This window comes from Odocoileus virginianus, chromosome 7, assembly GCF_023699985.2.
Source record: "Odocoileus virginianus isolate 20LAN1187 ecotype Illinois chromosome 7, Ovbor_1.2, whole genome shotgun sequence".
NCBI classification, from domain to species: Eukaryota; Metazoa; Chordata; class Mammalia; order Artiodactyla; family Cervidae; genus Odocoileus; species Odocoileus virginianus.
In genome coordinates, this window is record NC_069680.1 from 51117725 (window position 1) to 51124859 (window position 7135).

Here is a 7135-nt window from a genome sequence, read left to right on the forward strand (position 1 = left end):
AGACTTTCTCATACATTTCTCTGAAGCTATTCCCTTGCTCATCAGATTGTAGTGTTTAAAAAAAAATCCCTAGTTGACAAGGCTTCTTTTTAAATTTATGGAATACAACTGCTTGTCTATCTAGCCAGCTTATTCTTGCTTTACAAATGTCTTTAGTAGTTCATTATGTTTCTTTTTTAACTGACACAGTTATACATTAATTGATAGCTACTGACCATGCAAAACAGAAAATCGAATGGGTGACTCACAGCCTTGACTCTCTTTTTTTTGAAAAATATTTAGCCAAGGGTGGTGAAATTTTAGGGGGAGGTGTGTGGAACCTGCGATGTTAGTATGAGACACTTGAAAAGGGAATGGAGCTAGAAAATTGAGGCAAAGACACAAACGTAGGACATTGAAAGCGTATGAGAAATGCGGGGAGTCAGTGGTATGGTATCCTCTCTTTTGACCACTATATTGTCATTCCTTCTCTTCTCAAAAATTCTTATCAGTATTCCTTTTTTATGTCAGTGATGCCCAAATCTCTCTCTATCAGGTGTGTAAGAAAATGAAGTGGAGAACATCTGTTCTGATTTGTTTCTCCCCGAGTGTGAATTAGCAGAAGGGGAGATGATTGGATACTTTTAAATTACCAAAGTTATGAACTTTCAAACACATCAGTAGACTCTATATTTGGGAGGCAGGGGGGACTGGGTATTGCAGCGTGTGTGTAAGAAAACATCTATACATTGTGTTCCTAGCCTGACAGAGATGACAAGCAACCTGGGCTAGGTTGTCACAGGTCATAAGTAGGAAACAGGCTTAGTGGATCATGAAGTAAGCATTGTGGAGGGAAAGATGAGATCACTTCTCACTTGAGCATAACCATCCATTTCATTGCATTGGGAGACCGTTACTCTGCTACCCAAGAATAGATCTGTGAGTTAGTTGCCCAGGTGACACCCATTTTCTTTCTTAAAAGTGAAAGTGAAGAGATCTGTGAATTGATTGCCCAGATGATAGCCGTTTCCTCTTTAAGTTTTTTTGTTGAAAATCAGAAATTCACTGAGTCTTGCTATAAGCAGTAAGCTCAGGTACAGTCAGCTTATAGTAGCCTTAAAATAAGATCAGTTTTAGTATTTATCGGCCAAGAAAGTGATGATAGGTGACAAGGAGGAGCCTCTTTCTAACACAGCCTACTCTAGACATAATTCAGTTAAAACAAGGATCCCATTTGAGAAAAACTCAGAGACTGCAGAACAAATGGACAGGAAGGAGCCTAAAAATTTGATGGGGAGGGAGATGGGAGAACTGCCGACCACTATTCTGAACTCAATCTCCTGACATTTAAAAATTGCAAATTAAAGAGAAAATGAGACAAAGTCAGTTCCTCTCTCTATTTTATCCTCTTGCTCTAGGAACTGATAAAACAGCTCTTCAACACAGGTGGAAGTGTGAATCTGAGAGCTAACGAATACTGGAAATGTTCCCAAAAATTCACAGTTTGAGAACAAGTTGTCATGAATTAATTTTCTCTTGGCATCCTGCTCAAATGGATTATAAAATAGACTTAAAATTTCAAACTTCCCATAGGCATTCTATCTGGTCTTTGGGGTCCATTCCAAAATGAGGGTCACAGTATTTACTGTGGCAGGTGATACCTTCTACATTAAACTATCCAGACGCTATCCCCCCGCAGCCCACCTAGATGTGAATTGTGGAGATAGCTGCGACTAAAGCCATAATCGGAACTGCACCATGACCAGAACACCCCACATAGTCCCTCTTCTGGTCTTTCCACATCAGGGTAGGTCTACATCATGCTAAGAGCTTTGGTTTTTCGAAGAGATTTATCTGGGTTGGAGTCTCAACACTTCTGCTTAACATTTATGTGACCTTGGGCAAATTGCCTGATATTGCTGAGTCTCAGTTTCCTCATCTGTAAAATGGGAATAGTAATACATGTACTTGCAGACTTGTGAGGATAAAATGAGATAATGTAAAGGGATTTTCCCAGTCCCTGTACTCAGTAAAAAACAGCTGCTACCATTTATGCCATAGATTTGGTTTGCTAATTGGTTCACCTTGGCAATTCATTGCATTTTCTTTGCAACTAATTAACAGCCCCAGAGATCATTAAATAAGTGTCTGGGTGGGTTGTCTCTCTAGTGGGCTAATAGAAGGAGAAGAGCAATATTAATATGCTTTTGTTGTTGTTCAGTTGCTGAGTCACATCTGACTCTTTGCAACCGCTGCAGCACACCAGGCTCCTCTGTTCTCTGCTATCTCCTGGAGTTTGCTCAGATTCACATCCATTCAGTTGGTGATGCTATCTAACCATTTCATCTTCCGCTGCCTGCTTCTTCTCCAGCCCTCAATCTGTCCCAGCATCGGGGTCTTTTCCAACGAGTCGGCTCTTTGCATTAGGTGCCAACGTATTGGAGCTTCAGCTTCAGCATCAGTCTTTCCAATGAATATTCAGGGCTAATTTCCTTTAGTGTTGACTGGTTTGATCTCCTTGCAGTCCAAGGTATTACATGCTTTGGTATTTCCAAATATCTTATACTTATTACCTGCTTTGATCCCTCCATCGCTGTGAAGCAGTGTGCTTGTTCTTATACCAGTCTGCAGGTGAGTAGACTGTGGTTCAGAGGGCTGAAGGAACTTCATCTGTTATGTTGTCTGTGGCAGACCAGGTAAAGTTAGCAGCTATTTGTACTCTTGTGTGTAACAAACAAAAGAAATTTTATCTCTGTGCAGCCTTCTGATAGCCTTCTGCTTACAGATGTCTTGATCAGATGCTCATATTTCACCCAGATCTGTTTCAACCTTACCTGGACTCAACTAACTTAAGAAGCATCTGGGCCAATCCTTCTATATGTCCTTCAGGTATATCCCAGAAATAAGCTCCCATATTCTTCAGTGTAGTTTTTATCAAAAGGCTAACCGGGGAAACAATACTAATGGAAAATTAACTGAAGAATAATCTTCCACTCCTCTCTGGTCTAAATAACTTTGTTAGAACAAGTGAAATCATCAAAGAGAGAGATTCATAAAGACACATTTCTTGGCTGCTTGTGAATTTGCTTTTTTTGAATGTCTCTCAGGCCTTATTATTCTCTGTTTAATTGATTCTTGTTATTTTCAAATTTTGTGTTTTTTAAAAATTATTTATTTATTTTGCTACACTGGGTCTTTGTTGTGGCATGTAGGATCTTTAGTTGCAGATGGAAATTCTTAGCTGTGGGATGTTGTTCCCCCACCAGGGATCAAACCTGGGCCCCCTGTGTTGGGAGTGTGGAGTCTTAGCCACTGGACCACCAGGGAAGTCGCTAATTCATGTTATAATAAAAGTAGCCCTAGGGAACAAGTGGGCAGTTCTTATATCAATATAAGGACATTGTCCATTAAATTCATTCTACCAGTGTTTGAATGCCTACATTTTCCCAGGAATTGGGTTCTAGAGATCTAACCATGAATAAGGCCAGACCCTATTCTCAGACAGATAAATAGGCAGACACTACCTAGGGTGTTACATGCACTACAGTAAACCAGAGTGCCTGAATGGGCCACTGGAAAGTTTGAGAATCCCTAAAACTATCCTGACTTCTAACAACAGTTGCAATATCCTCAAGCCCATCTCTGTTCCAATAATTCACTAGAAAGGCTCACAGAACACACTGAAAGTGGTTTTACTCATAATGATGGCTCATGGCAGCAAAGGATGCAAATGAAAATCTGCCAAGGAAAGTATAGATGAGGCAGAGCCCAGAGAGTTCCCAGTGTGAAGCTTCCAGTTGTCCTCTTCCAGTGGAGTTGTGGACAGTGTGACCTTCTCACAACAATGATGTGTCACAATACTGACAGAATACAGTCCTGAGAGCAGCTTTGGTGTGCAGTGTTTTTATTATTGGGGCTCAATTTCATAGATATGATTATCCACTCATGTGGCTTCCTTCTTTCCCAGGCCACCTAGAAGTCAAACTGATACCCTGTGGCCCAAAACCTTTCACCATAAATTGTACTGTGATTATACACTCTCGAGTGTGGCCCAAGTCCTCCAAATAAACAAGAGTATGTTTTGTTTTTTTAAATTTTATATTGGAGTATTTTTATTGGAATATAGTTGATTTCCAATGTTGTATTAGTTTCAGGTATAAGCAAAGTGGTTCAGTTACATATATACATGTGTCTATGTGTCTTCTTTTTCAAATTCTTTTCTCATATAAGTTATTACAGAATATTGGATAGAATTCTCTGTGCTATACAGTAGGTCTTTGTTTGTCATCTATTTTATATATGGTAGTGTGTGTATGTTAATCCCAAACTCCTAATTTATTCTCCCACCATATTTGCCTTTGGTAACCATAGTTTGTTTTTAAAATATGTGAGTCTGTAAATAAGTTCATTTACATCATTTTAAAATTATATTCTATGTGAATATTATCATATGATATTTGTCTTTCTCTGACTCTACTTTGTATGATAATCTCTAGGTCCATCCATGTTGCTTGCTGCAAATGGCATTATTTTGTTCTTTTTTGTGGCTGATTAATATTCCATTGGCTATATGTACCATATCTTCTTTTTCCTCTGTTGATGGACATTTAGGCTGCTTCCATGTCTTGGACATTGTAAATAGTATTGCAGTGAACATTGGGGTGGATGTATCTTTTAGAATTTTACTTTTCTTTGGATATATGCCCAAGAGCAGGCTAGCTGGATCATATGGTAGCTCTGTTTTTCATTTTTCAAGGAATCTCCATGCTGTCCTCTATTGTGGCTGCACCAATTCACATTCCCACCAACAATGTAGGAGGGTTCCCTTTGTATCCTCTTCAGCATTTATTGTTAATAGACTTTTGATGATGGCCATTCTGATTGGCATGAGGTGATACCTCATTGTAGTTTTGATTTGCATTTCTCTGATAATTAGTGATGTTGAGCATCTTTTCATGTGCCTTTAGGCCATCTGTATGTCTTCTTTGGTGAAATGTCTGCTCTGCCCCTCTTCTTTTGGATTTTATTGAAGTATTGTTGATTTACAAAGTTGTGTTAATTTCTTCTGCAGAGGAAAAAGACCCCAGTTATATATATATATACTTTTTCTCATTCTTTTCTATTATGGTTTGTAACAGGACATTGAATATAGTTCCCTGTGATATACAGTAGAATCTTGTTGTCTATCCATTCCATGGATAATAGTTTGTCTCTTCTGATTCTGGACTCCTATTTCTTCCCTCCCCTCCCCCCTTCCTACTTGTTCTGTCCGTTTTTTTAATTGGGCTTTTTTTTTTTTTTTTGACATAGATCTGCATGAGCCGTTTGTGTATTTTGGAGATTCAGACAGGACATTCCAAGGTTTGGCGATTACTGCCAAGGAGTCAAGGAGAAAGGCCAGGTTCAGGCTAATTTCAGTCTGTACAGCACAGCTCCCATATCAGTTTACAATATCAGAGAAGACTTCTTAGAGGGGAAAATGTGTAAATGGAGATCCAGGACAAGTAAGGGTTAGCCAAGGTCTTCCAATCAAGGGAACAGCGTAACAGGGGCTCAGAAACAAGAGAAAGCAGAGATTATTTGCAGTGCTTCAGGATGTCTGGGACAGAGAGTGTGAGAGAACAAGAGGTTGGGAAGAGCCTGGAGGAAACATTCCAGAGGGTGGATCTTAGGATGGCTCAGAAGCAGTGGTGTATTAGAACCAGCTTATGGGTTTGAGAGAGTCATCTGCTAAATACTCCAGAATCTTGCAAACTATTCTTCAATACAGTTATCATTAAAAATTCAATTATATATACTTATAACTAAGTAAGTGTGTTAGTTGCTCAGTCATGTCTGACTCTTTGCAACCCCGTGGACTGTGGCCCACTGGGCTCCTCTGTCCATGGAATTCTCCAGGCAAGAATACTGGAGTGGGTAGCCACTCCCCTCTCTATAAACCATATTTTTAAAGACGGTACTCAAGACTCATCACTGGTGGATTACTTTTCTTTCTTTTTTGTTGTTGCTATTATTAGTTTTTTTGAGGTATCTATATGGTAGAAATTCTATACAATAGTGTGTTCATGTAAGTCTCTTCCCAGTTTGCTTTCAGTGACAGCACTTTGGTAGCTTGAAATCAGTTGTGGTGGAAGTATATTTACACCACAATGATTAGCAAATGCTACAACTCAGGGCCTTTGATTCCTGCCAAGAGCTGATGGTTAAACATTTACCAACACAACAAGAATCTTATTTCCCTGAGGACCAAAAGACACTGAGAGATATATTAAGCTGGGAAATGATATAATAAACTGTTGATTGGGAAGATCAGTTTGGTTTTTAAGAGAAGGAGAGATTTATAGGACTAAGACAAGAATGGATTCAGGAAGGCTAATTGGAAGCTTTGACACTGTCCTCCTTTATACTGGCTTTATACTGGCTCATGGGCAAAGTCCATCTTCAGTCACAATACTAGGAACAACTACACTTCATCAGAATATCTGGCTTTTCATCTTATGCAGGCTGTAAATCTCATAGCTGATAATTTTTCTTTCCCATTTGGAAGTAGGAAACCAAATTTTTGGTTCACCTCAAAAAATTTTTGCTAAACCTTTTTTATGCCCTTACTTCTTTTAATTTTCCTACTTCTGCTTTTCTCTTTGCTACAATGGTCTCATTCAAAAACTTTCCTAAATGGAATCTTCATATCCTAATACCAAATAGGCAATAACTAGACAAATAAATATTTAAAAGGCAGCCTATGACCTTCAAGACTCACATTTATTTAAAACAAAAACTATCAACAAGTACTCCCAACTTTTCATTGTCATTCAATGTCTCTTTTACTTGTTTTAGCTTCAGCATGAGGTTTCTTCTTAAAATCAGGGAAAAGCCAAGATACTTGCCATCTCTCTTAAATCTGAAAGGGCTTCATTGAAGAAAATGAACCACACAGAAGAGTCTCAGAGGAAGAGCGAGCTAGTGGTACAGATGACTGGTGTTCAGGACATCAACCTGACCTGGTTCCTGCTCTGTAGATGCTCACTCCACCCTTGGACAGGATGTGCAGTAGACACACCTACTCATCTTTAGATGTTAAATATCACTGTGCCCTGATAGGATCTTAGGAAGCTTCAGGGGTCATGAAGGAGTGATTATTTTGAATTTACAACTT

At 39.0% G+C, this 7135-nt stretch overlaps 1 pseudogene; it reads right to left on the minus strand.

Annotated features, from left to right (window-relative positions):
* Positions 1-1299: 1299 nt before the first annotated feature.
* On the minus strand, positions 1300-1485 carry LOC139036139 (small nucleolar RNA U3; annotated as a pseudogene).
* Between the last annotated feature and the right edge of the window lie 5650 nt (positions 1486-7135).